Below are 16,053 nucleotides of genomic sequence, written 5' to 3'. Positions count from 1 at the left end.
AGTTGAATACATGACATCACCTCCCCCCCTCCCCCCCCACTGCCCCTCCCCCACCTCCAGCCACCCCAAAGTCTTATTGGGATCACAGGTTAAGTCTCTCTGGTGGTTTACGCTCCCTTGTAGAATGCCTGAGTTGCGGCTCCGGTTGTTGGGTGCTGGCCTGAGTGTCTGCTGTTTGCGGTGCCTCAGTCCTGTCCGGACTGCCCACAGTGACGGGCTCTCCTCCACTTGGTTCCGGTGTTCGGTCACCTGTGGTGGAGTGAACTCTACATCATGTTCTTCCTCTGCTTCTTCTAGACAGGGTCAATGACATCAATACATCGTGCCCTCGCATTCCCGTCATGGTAGTTACATTGTGACTGACGCCTGCTTTCAACAATTTCTTTCATGGTGGGGTGTATAAGGGATAACCTGGTTTTGAGCATCCTTTTCATTAGCAGCTCTGCAGGTGGAACCCCTGTGAGTGAGTATGGTCGGGATCTATTGGCCAACAGGAGGCGTGATAAGTGGCTTTGTAGGGAACCCCCTTGGATTCTGAGCATCCCGTGTTTGATTATCTGCACTGCTCGTTCCGCCTGGCCGTTTGAGGCCGGTTTGAACAGTGCCATTCTGACATGGTTGATACCATTTCCTGCCATGAAGTCCTGGAATTCAATGCTTGTAAAGCACGGGCCATTGTCACTGACCAAGACGTCCGGTAGACCATGGGTGGCGAACATTGCCCATAGACTTTCTACCATGGCAGAGGATGTGCTTGAATTGAGAATGTCACACTCGATCTATTTGGAGTAGGCGTCTACTACAACCAAAAACATTTTTCCCATGAAAGGACCTGCGTAGTCCACATGGATGCGTGACCATGGCTTGGCTAAGGGGGGCTTCCCTGGGCGCATTGCCCAACTGGGCACACATGTTGCACCTGCGAACACAAAGTTCCAGGTCTGCATCTATCCCTGGCCACCAAACGTGTGACCTGGCAATTGCCTTCATCATGATAATGCCCGGGTGCTCATTGTGGAGTTCTCCAATGAACACCTCTCTGCCCATCTAGGGCATGACTACGCGGATTCCCCATAGTAGGCAATCGGCCTGAATCGACAGTTCATCCTTGCGCCTGTGAAATGGTTTAAATTCCTCAGGGCATGCCCCGTACGTGGCTGCCCAGTTTCCATTCAGGACACATTTCTTGACTAAAGACAGTAGCGGGTCTCTATTTGTCCAGACTTTGATCTGACGAGCTGTCACATGTGAACCTTTGCTTTCGAAAGCTTCAACAGCCATGACCATCTCAGCAGCATGCTCGGTTGCCCCCTCGGTGGTGGCTAGTGGGAGCCTGCTGAATGAATCAGCGCAGTGCCCGGTCTGTGCCGAATTTTATAGTCATAGACGGCTAACCTGAGTGCCCGCCTCTGTATGCGGGCCGACGCATTTGCATTTCTGGCATTGTTGTCAGCCAAAAGGAACGTTAGGGATTTGTGATCTGTCTCCAGCTCAAATTTCCTGACAAACAGGTACTGGTGCATTATTTTTTACTGCATATACACATGCAAGCACTTCCTATTCTACCATCCCGTAGCCCCTTTCTGCATGGGACAGGCTTCTGGAGGCATAAGCTACCGGCTGTAACTGACCCTTGGCATTAACATGCTGCAACACACACCCAACCCCACAGGACGACGCATCACATATTAAAACAAGTTTCTTACATGGGTTAACAGATTGTTGGAGCATAACAAATTGCGTACTCTGTCAAAAGCCCTTTCCTGGCTGTCACCCCAGAACCATTCACGACCTTTGCATAGAAGCACGTGTAGCGGCTCTAACAGCGTGCTCAATTTGGGGAGAAAGTTGCCAAAATAGTCCAGAATAGAACAAACACAGCTCCATCGTGTTACGGGGTCTGGGTGCTATCTGGATCGCTTCCGTTTTGGACGCAGTAGGTCTGAACCCGTCTGCTGCTACCCTCATCCCCAGGAATTCTACCTCTGGAGCTAGGAAGACACACTTCGCCTTTTTCAGTCGCAGACCTACCAGGTCCAGTCTGCGTAGCACCTCCTCCAGTATCGCAACCCGTGATGAGGATGTCGTCTTGAAAAACCACTATCCTTGAAATTGACTTGAGGAGACTTTCCATGTTTCGTTGAAAGATCGTGGCGGCCGAGCGAATCCCGAACGGACATCTGTTGTACTCAAACAACCCCTTGTGTGTCGTGATGGTGGTCAGCTTCTTCGACTCACTCACCAGCTCCTGGGTCATGTAAGCTGAGGTCAGGTCCAATTTTGAAAAAAGTTTGCCACCGGATAGCGTCGCAAAGAGGTCCTCCGCTCTCGGTAGCAGGTACTGGTCTTGGAGTGACACCCGATTGATGGTGGCCTTGTAATCACCACAAATCCTGACTGACCCATCCGCCTTGAGCACCGGCACAATCGGGCTCGTCCAGTCACTGAATTCGACTGGCGAGATGATGCCTTCCCTCAGCAGGCAGTCCAATTAGCCTTCTATCTTTTCCCGCATCACGTACGGCACCGTTCTGGCCTTGTGGTGTACTGGCCTGGCGTCTGGGTTTATGTGAATCACTACCTTGGTCCCCGTGAAGGTGCCAATGCCAGGTTGAAATAGTGAGTCAAATTTGTCCAGGACCTGTGAGCATGATATTCGCTCCACAGAAGAAATTGCATTGACATCGCCCCATTTCCAGTTCATGACAGCAAGCCAACTCCTTCCCAGCAGTGCGGGACCGTCCCCCGGGACAATCCAGAGTGGCAACCTGTTCTCCGAATCTTTGTGGGTCACGACTACCGTGGCGCTGCCTAGCACCGGAATGATCTCCTTTATATATGTCCGTAGCTGTGCGTCAATCGGCAATAATTCTGGTCTCCTGGCCTTGGATGTCCACAACTTGTCGAACTGTTTGATACTCATCAGGGACTGGCTGGCCCCCGTGTCTAGCTCCATTAATACTGGGATGCCATTGAGGAGCACTTTCATCATTATCTGTGTATGAACTGTATATATGCTCCACATGAACTCGCTGAACTTCAGCTTCCAGCGATTTCCCCCAATGTCCATTTGGCCTCGTAGGGCTTACATCGGACCCATCCTCCTCGCACATCAACCTGACTGCAGGCTTCCTGCACATACGTGCCAAGTGACCGCTGATGTTGTAGTTTCTGCAGGTATATTGCTGATACCTGCATGCTCTGACTGGGTGTTTGCCTCCACACCTCCAACATGAGCCGTTGTTGGAAACAAAAGGTCCATTACCAGTCGATCGTCTCTGACTGTCTCTGTAACTGTCCTTAAACGCATCATTGACAGGTGTTGATGGCCCCATTACTGGCGGCATTGTCCATTGCGATGGCATGAATTGGTGTTCAGCTAGCCATTGCCTCTGTTGAATTCCCCCTTTGGGTTCGACTATATGCTCGGGCATGTCCGATTGCCCCTGTCTGCCTGGAGAACTGTGAGCCGCATTAACAATGTTGACTCCCTGTCCATTTGTTGCATTTAAACCAAGATTTTTGTCAAACATCATTCTGGTCTCTTCCTCCCCTGAGATAAATGTCTGGGCCATCAAAGCCGCCGTTTCCAGGGTTAAGTCTTTGGTCTCAATCAGTTTCCTGAAAACCTCAGTGTGCCCGATGCTCTCAATAAAAAAGTCTCGCAGCATCTCCGCTCTGCATGCAGCTGGGAACTTACATAGGCTCGCCAGTCACCGGAGGTCTGCCACGAAGTCTGGAACGCTTTGCCCTTCTCGCCGCCGGTGCTGGTAAAACCGGTGTCTCGCCAGGTGCATGCTGCTCGCCGGTTTAAAGTGTTCCCCGATCAACTTACTGAGCTCTTCAAAAATCTTGTCCGCCGACTTCTCTGGCGCTAGAATGTCCTTCATCAGGGAGTACATCCTGGATCCACAAACCGTCAGGAGATGAGCCCTGCGTTTGTTGGCCGAATCCTGTCCCAGCCATTCCCTAGTGACGAAACTTTGCTGCAGTCTCTCAATAAAGTCGTCCCAATCATCACCAACACAGTACCTCTCATCTGTGCTGCTAGTGGCCATGCTCGCGTGGTTTAAATCCCAGTTTCTCGTCGCCAATGGTATGTCCTTACTATACAGTACAAATGCACACGAGGCCCATACTAGAGAGAAGGTCACTCTGTGACCAGGCCTTTATTAGTCAGCACTGAAGTGGAGAAGATGGGTGGAGCTTCCCCTTTTATACCTGAAAGTCCAGGTTAGGAGTGTCTCCCACAAGTTCACCACCTAGTGGTCAGTGTTCTCACGGTGTACAACTTAGGTCAGTTTATACATGGATTACAATGACAGTAGAATACATAACAAGTACCTATTTGGGCTCCAGTTCGAGCTCGAAACAGACCACAAGCCTCTCATTTCGCTGTTCTCAGAAAGCAAAGGTATTAACACCAATGCTTCGTCCCGCATCCAAAGATGGGCACTAACGTTATCTGTGTATGATTATGTAATACGCCACAGACTAGGCATTGAGAACTGTGCGGATACCCTCAGTCGGCTACCATTGCCCATCATCGGAGTGGAAATAGTGCAACCCGCAGACTTGCTTCTTGTAATGGATGCTTTTGAGAGAGAGGGGTCACCCGTCACGGCTCGCCAGATCAGGACCTGGACTAGCCAGGACCCTGTGCTATCACTAGTAAAAAGCTGTGTCCTCAATGGGAGCTGGTCAGCGGTCCCAGGGGAAATGCAAGATGAAATTAAGCCGTTCCACCGACGCAAGGATGAATGTCCATCCATTCGGACTGCGCCCTATGGGGGAATCGTGTAGTTCTGCCAAAAAAAGGCAGGGTAACATTTATACGCGACCTTCGCAGTATCCACCCAAGCATCGTTATGATGAAGGCTATCGCCAGGTTGCACGTTTGGTGACCCGGCATTGACTCGGAGTTGGAGTCATGCGTACACCAATCTAACACTTGCTCACAGTTGAGTAATGCACTAAGGGAGGCCCCACTGAATCTGTGGTCATAGCCCTCCAAACCGTGGTCAAGGGTCCATGTAGATTTCGCTGGTCCCTTTCGAGGAAAGATGTTCCTAGTAGCAGTGGATGCTTACTATAAATGGATTGAATGTATAATAATGTCATCATGTACATCCACTGCCACCATTGAAAGCCTCCGGGCCATGTTCTCCACCCATGGTTTGCCCGACGTCCTTGTTAGTGACAATGGGCCATGCTTCACCAGCTCGGAATTCAACGAGTTCATGACCCGCAATGGCATCAAGCATGTCAGGTCTGTGCTGTTTAAGCCCGCATCCAATGGTCAAGCGGAACGGGCAGTCCAAACTATCAAGCAGAGCTTGAAACGCGTGATGGACGGTTCCCTGCAGACCCGGTTATCTCGGATTCTGCTCAGCTACTGGACGCGATCCCACTCGCTCACTGGGGTTCTCCCTCCAGAATTGCTAATGAAGAGAGCACTCAAAACCAGGCTCTCCTTAGTCCACCCAGATCTCAACGATCATGTAGAAACCCGGCGTCACCGGCATAATGTGTACCACGATCACGCAGCTGTATCACGCGACATTGAGGTTAATGACCCTGTGTTTGTTCTTAATTATGGTCATGGTCCCAAATGGGATGTTGGCACTGTGTTAGCCAAGGAGGGGAATAGAGTGTTTGTTGTCAAACTTTTGAATGGACAAACATGCAGAAAGCACTTGGATCAGACCAAACTGCGGTTCACTGACAACCAAGAACAGTTTGAAGAGGATATTACCATCATTGATCCACCCCCACACACCCAATCAGCAATCAATCTCGCGGTCAACCACGAGGATGAACCCACCATGCCCGACAGTCCGATCAGACCAGCCACACTGCAGTGCTGCAATGATCCGACCGACTCACGCATACCAGGACTTCAACTCAGGCGATCAACCCGGGAACACAGAGCCCCGAATCGCCTCAACTTGTAAATAACTGGTACATAAGACTTTGGGGAGAATGATGTTATGTATGTAAACATTACCAATGTGTAAGACTTGGCACCAGGGGGCGCACCTGTGGGAGACCCAAGGGTCACCTGCACACCCCGCGCAAGCAGGTATAAAAGGCAGTCTTCCATGCTGCTTCCTCACTCTGGAGTTACAATAAAGAGACCAAGGTCACAACAGTTTGAGCTTAAGATATATAGTTTTGTGGAGTTATTCTGAACGTAACACTGTTTATTGTCCAACCTTAATTGCCCTTGAGAAGGTGGTGGTGAGCCATCTTCTTGAACCACTACAGTCCGTGTGGTAAAGGTACTCCACAGTGCTGTTAGGGAGGGAGTTCCAGGATTTTGACCCAGAGACAATGAAGGAACTTCAATATATTTCAGGATGGTGCATGACTTGGAGGGGAACTGGTAGATGATGGTGTTCCCATGTGCCTGCTGCCCTTGTCCTTCTTGGTGGTAGAGGTTGCGGGTTTGGGAGGTACTGCCGGAGAAGCCTGGCAAGTTGCTGCAGTGCATCTTGTAGATGGTACACATTGTAGCCACAGTGCTCTGGTGATGGAGGGAGTGAATGTTTAACATGGTGGATGGGTGCCAATCAAGCGGACTGCTTTGTCCTGCACGGTGTGACACTTCTTGAGTGTTGTAGAAGGTGCATTCATCCAGGCAACTGGAGAGTATGCCAGGTTGTCCAGGTCCTGCTGCATGCTATCATGGACTGCTTCATTTTCTGAGAAGTTGCGAATGGAACTGAACACTGTGCACTCATCAACGAACATCCCCACTTCTGACCTTATGATGGAAGGAAGGTTATTGATGAAGCAACTGAAGATGTTTGGGCCTAGGACACTGCCCTGAGGAACTCCTGCAGCAATGTCCTGGCGCTGAGATGATTGACCTCCAACCACCACAACCATCTTCCTTTGAGCTGGGTATGACTCCAGCCAGTGGAGAGTTTTCCCCCTGATTCCCATTGACTTCAATTTTACTAGGTTTCCTTGACGTCACATTTGGTCAAATGTTGCCTTGATGTTAAGGGCAGTCACTCTCACCTCACCTCTGGAATTCAGCTCTTTTGTCCATGTTTGGACCAAGGCTGTAATGAGGTCTGGTGCCAACTCGTTCTGGTGAAACCCAAACTGAGCATCGGTGATAGAAAATTCAAACAGGCTCATTTAGACAGACTGTGAAAAATCACAGACCCCCAAGTCAAGGCTGCTACGTGCTGCTCAGCATGTTGCATTAACTCATCAATCACTTGACATTTTCGGACCTTGGGTAGCGAGCCAATAAAACGTTAAAAGACTTTCAATTGAGCTAATAAGGTCAAAGAAGGCGAGTTCTTTTCTGTAAATTGATCCAGGCATAAATACAGCCATTTTGACCATGTGTCTCAGTAAGAACAAAGACCTGGCTTGAAGCCAAGAAGTTTGTTGCTCTCTGCCGAGATTAAAAAGTTAAAACTACCATCGGAGTTCGTATTTCATTGGAAATTAAGAGATCTAACAATCGGTGAGCAGGTGATTGGTGAGTAAGTGCTGCTTGATAGCACTGTCGATGACACCTTCCATCACTTTGCTGATGATTGAGAGTAGACTGATGGGCGGTAATGGATCGGATTGGATTTGTGAACGACATACCTGGGCAGTTTTCCACATTGTCAGATAGATGCCAGTGTTGTAGCTGTACTGGAACAGCTTGGCTCAAGGCACGGCTAGTTCTGGAGCACAAGTTTTAAGCACGACAGCTGGGATATTGTCAGGGCCCATAGCCTTTGCTGTATCCAGTGCAATCAGCCACTTCTTGATATCACGTGGAGTGAATTGAATTGGCTGAAGACTGGCTTCTGTGACAGTGGGGACCTCAGGAAGAAGCCGATATGAATCATCAACTCGGCACTTCTGGCTGATGATGGTTGCAAACACTTCAGCCTTGTCTTTTGCACTCACGTGTTGGGCTCCATCATCATTGAGGATGGGGATATTCACAGAGCCTCCTCCTCCCGTTAGTTGTTTAATGGTCCACTACCATTCACAACTGGATGTGGCAGAACTGCAGAGCTTTGATCTGATCGATTGATTGTGGGATCGCTTAGCCCGGTCTATAGCATGTTGCTTCCACTGTTTAGCATGTGTTGCAGCTTCCCCAGGTTGGAACCTCATTTTTAGGTATGCCTGGTAATGCACCGGGCATGCTCTTCTGCAATGCTCATTGAACCAGGGTTGGTCCCCTGGCTTGATGGTAATAGTAGAGTGAGGGATATGCCGGGCCATGAGTTTACAGATTGTGGTGGAATACAATTCTGCTGCTGCTGATGGCCCACAGTGCCACATAGATGCCCATTTTTGAGCTATTAGATCTGTTCTGAATCTATCCCATTTAGCACAGTGGTAGTGCCACACAACATGATGGAGGGTGCCCTCAGTGTGAAGATAGGACTTTGTCTGCACAAGGACTGTGCGTTGGATCCTTACCAACAGATTCATCACCCAATCCACATCCGGACCGGGGTCAAACAGGACTGTGTCATCGCCCCAACCCTCTTCTCAATCTTCCTCACTGTCATACTCCACCTCACAGTCAATAAGCTCCCAGTTGGAGTGGAACTAAACTACAGAACCAGTGGGTACCTGTTCAAGCTTCGCCGTCTCCAGCCCAGGTTCAAGACCACCCCAACCTCTGTCATCGAGCTACAGTACACGGATGACACCTGCATCTGCGCACAGGCCTTACGCTAAACATCCGTAAGACAAAGGTCCTCCATCAGCCTGTCCTCACCGCACAGCACTGACCCCCCAGTCATCAAGATCCACAGTGCTGCCCTGGACAACGTGGACCATTTCCCATACCTCAGGAGCCTCTTATCAACAAGAGCAGACATTGATGATGAGATTCAACACCGCCTCCAGTGCGCCAGTGCAGCCTTCGCCTGAGGAAAAGAGTGTTCGAAGACCAGGCCCTCAAATCTGCCACCAAGCTCATGGTCTACAGGGCTGTAGTAATACCCGCCCTCCTGTATGGCTCCGAGATATGGATCATGCACAGTAGACACCTCAAGTCGCTGGAGAAATACTGCCAACGATGTCTCCACAACATCCTACAAATCCCCTTGATCAGCTCTGCTGGGCAGGTCACATTGTTCGCATGCCCGACACGAGACTCCCAAAGCAAGTGCACTAACCAAAATTCCTTCACGGCAAATGAGCCAAAAGTGGGCAGAGGAAACGTTACAAGGACACACTCAAAGCCTCCCTGATAAAGTGCAACATCACCACTGACACCTGGGAGTCCCTGGCCAAAGACCGCCCTAAGTGGAGGAAGTGCATTTGGGAGGACGCTGAGCACCTCCAGTCTCATTGCCAAGAGCATGTAGAAATCAAGCACAGGCAGCAGAAAGAACGTGTGGCAAATCTGTTCCACCCTCCCTTACCCTCAACGACTCTCTGTCCCACCTGTGACAGGGACTGTGGTTCTCGTATTGGACTGTTCAGCCACCTAAGGACTCATTTTAAGAGTGGAAGCAAGTCTTCCTCGATTCCGAGGGACTGCCTAGGATGATGGAATTACTGCTATCAATACTGTCATGGACAGATGCATCTGCGACAGATAGATTGGTGAGAATGAGGTCTCGTAGGTTTTTCCCTTGTGTTGGTTCTCTCACCACCTGCTACAGGCCCAGTCTAGCAGCTATGTCCTTCAGGGCTTGGCCAGCTCTGTCACTAGTGGTGCTACTGAACCACTCTTGGTGATGGACATTGAAGTCCCCCACCCAGAGTATATTCTGTGCCCTTGATACTCTCAGTGCTTCTTCCAAGTGGTGTTCAACATGGAAGAGTACTGATTCATCAGCTGAAGGAGGGCGGCCGATGGTAATCAGCAGGAGTGTTCCTTGCCCATGCTTGGCCTGAAGCCATTAGACTTCATGGGGTCCGGAGTCAATGTTGAGGACTCCCAGGGCCACTCCCTCCCGACTGTATACTACTGTGCCATGATCTTTGGTGGGTATGCCCTGCCGATGGGACAGAACATACACAGGGATAGTGATGGCGAAATCTGGAAAATTGGCTGAAAGGTATGATTCTGTGAGTATGACAATGTCAGGCTATTGCTTGACTAGTCTGTGGGACAGCTCTCCTAATTTTGGCACAAGACCCCAGTTGTGTCTTCATGAACGAAGACACAAATAACCTTCCGGAAATACTAGGGGACTGAGGATCTAGCGAGAAGGAGGAACTGAAGGAAATCCTTATTAGTCAGGAAATTGTGTTAGGGAAATTGATGGGATTGAAGGCTGATAAATCCCCAGAGCCTGATAGTCTGCATCCCAAAGTATTTAAGGAAGTGGCCCTAGAAATAGTGGATGCATTGGTGATCATTTTCCAACAGTCTATCAACTCTGCATCAGTTCCTATGAACTGGAGGGTAGCTAATGTAACACCACTTTTTAAAAAGGAGGGAGAGAGAAAACGGTGAATTATAGACCAGTTAGCCTGACATCGGTTGTGGGGAAAATGCTGGAATCAATTATTAAAGATGAAATAGCAGCGCATTTGGAAAGCAGTGACAGGTTCAGTCCAAGTCAGCATGGATTAATGAAAGGGAAATCATGCTTGACAAATATTCTAGAATTTTTTGAGGATGTAACTAGTAGAGTGGACAAGGGAGAACCAGTGGATGTGGTGTATTTGGACTTTCAAAAGGCATTTGACAAGGTCCCACACAAGAGATTGCTGGGCAAAATTAAAGCACATGGTATTGGGGGTAATGTATTGATGTGAATAGAGAACAGGTTGGCAGACAGGAAGCAAAGAGTAGGAATAAACGGGTCCTTTTCAGAATGGCAGGCAGCGACTAGTGTTGTACCGCAGGGCTCAGTGCTGGGACTCCAGCTATTTACAATATACATCAATAATTTAGATGAAGGAATTGAGTGTAATATCTCCAAGTTTGCAGATGACATTAAGTTGGGTGGCGGTGTGAGCTGTGAGGAGGATGCTAAGAGGCTGCAGAGTGACTTGGGCAGGTTGTGTGAGTGGGCAAATGCATGGCAGATGCAGTACAATGTGGGTAAATGTGAGGTTATCCACTTTGGTGGCAAAAACACAAAGGCAGAATATTATCTGAATGGTGACAGATTAGGAAAAGGGGAGGTGCAGCGAGACCTGGGTGTCATGGTACATCAGTCATTGAAAATTGGCATGCAGGTTCAGCAGGCGGTGAAGAAGGCAAATGGCATGTTGGCCTTCATAGCTAGGGGATTTGAGTATAGGAGCAGGGAGGTCTTACTGCAGTTGTACAGGGCCTTAGTGAGGCCTCACCTGGAATATTGTGCTCAGTTTTGGTCTCCTAACCTGAGGAAGGACGTTCTTGCTATTGAGGGAGTGCAGCGAAGGTTCACCAGACTGATTCCCGTGATAGCAGGACTGACATATGAGGAGAGACTTGATCGACTGGGCCTGTATTCACTGGGGTTTAGAAGAATGAGAGGGGATCCCATAGAAACATATAACATTTTGATGGGACTGGACAGGTTAGGTGCAGGAAGAACGTTCCCAATGTTAGGGAAGTTCAGAACCAGGGGACACAGTCGAAGGATAAGGGGTAAGCCATTTAGGACCGAGATGAGGAGAAACTTCTTCACTCAGAGAGTTGTTAACCTGTGGAATTCTGTACCGCAGAGAGTTGTTGATGCCAGTTCACTGGATATATTCAAGAGGGAGTTAGATATCGCCCTTACGGCTAAAAGGATCAAGGGGTATGGAGAGAAAGCAGGAAAGGGGTAATGAAGTTATATGATCAGCCATGGTCTTATTGAATGGTGGTGCATGGTTCGAAAGGCCAAATGGCCTACTCCTGCACCTATTTTCTATGTTTCTATGTTTCTATGTTTGTTAGTGAGGAGGAATTTGCAGGGTCGACTGGGCTGGGTGTGCTATGGTCGTGTCCCTAGCCGGTGCCGAGGTCAATGCCGGGTGTTCTGTCTGGTTTTATTCTTATTATTGTTTCTATTCGCGGTTTTTTACAACTGAGTGGCTCACTCAGCCACTTCAGAGGCCAGTTAAAAGTCAACCACATTGCTGTGGGTCTGGAGTCACATATAGGCCAGATCGGGTAAGAGCGGCAGATTTCCTTCCCTAAAGGACATTAGTGAACCAGATGGGGTTTTACGACAATACGGTAGTTTCATGGTCAGCATTACTGACACTAGCTGTTTATTCCAGGTTTATTTAATTAACTAAATTTAAATTCCCCAGCTGCCATGATCATTGGTCCAGGCCTTTGGATTACTAGTCCAGTAACAGAACCATTAGGTTACCGTTCCATTGCTAAATGGTATTAACTTTGCCCAATGAACCTGTAAAGGCTGGACTGCCATTTTTCAAGTTGTGCAAAGATTTTCTCTCACACCCTGATAACAGGGTTTCTAAAAGAGAATATTTTCTGTTGGCTGACACAAACCGAACTCTAACTTTCAAGAGAAGAAGCTTGCAGGGAACATTAAGACGGATTGCAAAAGTTTCTATAGATATGTAAAGAGAAAAAGGTTAGTAAAGACAAACGTAGGTCCCCTGCAGTCAATCAGTGGAAGTCATAACGGGGAACAAAGAAATGGCGGACCAATTGAACAAGTACTTTGGTTCGGTATTCACTGAGGAGGACACAAACAACCTTCCGGATATAAAAGGGGTCGGAGGGTCTAGTAAGGAGGAGGAACTGAGGGAAATCCTTATTAGTCGGGAAATTGTGTTGGGGAAATTGATGGGATTGAAGGCCGATAAATCCCCAGGGCCTGATGGACTGCATCCCAGAGTACTTAAGGAGGTGGCCTTGGAAATAGTGGATGCATTGACAGTCATTTTCCAACATTCCATTGACTCTGGATCAGTTCCCATGGAGTGGAGGGTAGCCAATGTAACCCCACTTTTTAAAAAAGGAGGGAGAGAGAAAACAGGGAATTATAGACCGGTCAGCCTGACATCGGTAGTGGGTAAAATGATGGAATCAATTATTAAGGATGTCATAGCAGTGCATTTGGAAAGAGGTAATATGATAGGTCCAAGTCAGCATGGATTTGTGAAAGGGAAATCATGCTTGACAAATCTTCTGGAATTTTATAAGGATGTTTCCAGTAGAGTGGACAAGGGAGAACCAGTTGATGTGGTATATTTGGACTTTCAGAAGGCTTTCGACAAGGTCCCACACAAGAGATTAATGTGCAAAGTTAAAGCACATGGGATTGGGGGTAGTGTGCTGACATGGATTGAGAACTGGTTGTCAGACAGGAAGCAAAGAGTAGGAGTAAATGGGTACTTTTCAGAATGGCAGGCAGTGACTAGTGGGGTACCGCAGGGTTCTGTGCTGGGGCCCCAGCTGTTTACACTGCACATTAATGATTTAGACGAGGGGATTAAATGTAGTATCTCCAAGTTTGTGGATGACACTAAGTTGGGTGGCAGTGTGAGCTGCGAGGAGGATGCTATGAGGCTGCAGAGCGACTTGGATAGGTTAGGTGAGTGGGCAAATGCATGGCAGATGAAGTATAATGTGGATAAATGTGAGGTTATCCACTTTGGTGGTAAAAACAGAGAGACAGACTATTATCTGAATGGTGACAGATTAGGAAAAGGGGAGGTGCAAAGAGACCTGGTGTCATGGTAAATCAGTCATTGAAGGTTGGTATGCAGGTACAGCAGGCGGTTAGGAAAGCAAATGGCATGTTGGCCTTCATAGCGAGGGGATTTGAGTACAGGGGGAGGGAGGTGTTGCTACAATTGTACAGGGCCTTGGTGAGGCCACACCTGGAGTATTGTGTACAGTTTTGGTCTCCTAACCTGAGGAAGGACATTCTTGCTATTGAGGGAGTGCAGCGAAGGTTCACCAGACTGATTCCCAGGATGGCGGGACTGACCTATCAAGAAAGACTGGATCAACTGGGCTTGTATTCACTGGAGTTCAGAAGAATGAGAGGGGACCTCATAGAAACGTTTAAAATTCTGACGGGGTTAGACAGGTTAGATGCAGGAAGAATGTTCCCAATGTTGGGGAAGTCCAGAACCAGGGGACACAGTCTAAGGATAAGGGGGAAGCCATTTAGGACCGAGACGAGGAGGAATTTCTTCACCCAGAGAGTGGTGAACCTGTGGAATTCTCTACCACAGAAAGTTGTTGAGGCCAATTCACTAAATATATTCAAAAAGGAGTTAGATGAAGTCCTTACTACTAGGGGAATCAAGGGGTATGGTGAGAAAGCAGGAATGGGGTACTGAAGTTGCATGTTCAGCCATGAACTCATTGAATGGCGGTGCAGGCTAGAAGGGCCGAATGGCCTACTCCTGCACCTATTTTCTATGTTTCTATGTTTCTATGTTTCTATATGTTCAGTCCCTGGTCCTTCCATTGATGAATTGAAGCAACGTTTCCGAAATGACAAGAATATTCTTTGTATTGTATAAATCTTCATCCTGTGATCAGGTTGTATCAAGAATACAGGGATATTAAAGTCATTTCTGAAGTGTTGTTTTAATGATGATGACTGGACCAGTAACTGAACCTATTCCGGTGACATTTTTGTGACAGACGCTTCTACCAACAGTTCCAGAGGCGCAGCCAGGCGAATCAGAAGACATTTGGGGATGAAAACAGTGCCCTCTACAGGAGAAGGCATTAGACAGTCACATCACAAACCCAATCAGAACTTTGCTCATGACATATTTATCAAAACACCAGCAGAGCCTATTCCCAAGTTGGAAACCTGTTTCTCTCCTCCTCACCTCCGCCCCATGTCTCTGCTTTTTAAAAATTATTTACTACAGACTCCAGCATGCACTTTAATATCGGATGCCCTATTGTCTGCCAGTGCAATGTAAATTCAGTAGATGGGTTTTCTTTTGTCCAATAAATTGCTCAGTGTTTTAAGAACATTGTAATGCAGCTACATTTCCACTTGGTGGCAGCACAGACCATAAAACTCGATCATCAGGCCATCTGATGGTGAGGTTTATTGTTCATCAAATCAATATTTTCATAAATAGATATTTAAGTTCCAACCCATCTTCTAAGTAATTAAAAATAAATCCTATTTCATAAATAATGTCAACAAGTGTGGACCATATTACGTTCCTCCACAGTGTCCCTTCAGTGGGGGAAATGACAGGTGTGCAGGAAGTTGTATGCAGTTATGTACAAATGTATTTCAGTATTGTTTCGGCAGTGGATTCAGAATGTTAGTCATTTGGCAGAAGCTTGTCTGGAGGGCAGGAAGTAGCATGTACAAGAAAAACATTTATATAGCAATTGTCATGGCCGAGAGGCAACTGTCAATGTGTAGATTTTGTTGCGTGTATGAGCAAACACAGCAGCCAACTTGTAGCAAGATCCCACAAACAGACGGTTGGATAAGGGACCAGTTATTCTATATTTTAGTTGTGTTAGTTGAGGAATAAATGTTGGCCAGAACACTGGAAGAACTCTCCTGCTCTTCTTTGAATAGTGTCCTGGGATCTTCTTCATCCACCTGCACAGGCAGATGTTAAGAACATAAGAAATAGGAGCAGGAGTAGGCCTTACAGCCTCTCGAGCCTGCTCTCCCATTCGATACGATCATGGCTGATCATCGACCTCAACTCCACTTTCCCACCCAATCTCCATATTCCTCGATTCCCCTAGACTCCAAAAATCTATCTACCTCAGTCTGAAATATATTCAGGGACTGAGCATCCACATCCCTCTGGGGCAGAGAATTCCAAAGATTCACAACCCTCTGAGTGAAGAAATTCCTCCTCATCTCTGTCTTAAATGGCCGACCCCTTATCCTGAGATTGTGCCCCTAGTTCGAGACACACCAGCCAGGGGAAACAACCTCTCAGCATCTACCCTGTCAATCCCCTTCAGAATCTTATATGTTTCAATGAGATCACCTCTCATTCTTATAAACTCGAGAGAGTATAGACCCATTCTACACAATCTCTCATCATAGGCCAACCCTCTCATCCCAGGAATCAATCTAGTGAACCTCCGTTGTACCGCCTCCAAGGCAAGTATATCCTTCCTTAGATAAGGAGACAACTGTGTACAGTTGA

The sequence above is a fragment of the Pristiophorus japonicus genome, chromosome 5 (genome assembly GCF_044704955.1).
Source record: "Pristiophorus japonicus isolate sPriJap1 chromosome 5, sPriJap1.hap1, whole genome shotgun sequence".
NCBI classification, from domain to species: Eukaryota; Metazoa; Chordata; class Chondrichthyes; family Pristiophoridae; genus Pristiophorus; species Pristiophorus japonicus.
The sequence above is the reverse complement of the archived record's forward strand: the minus strand, read 5'-3'. Positions refer to the sequence as shown.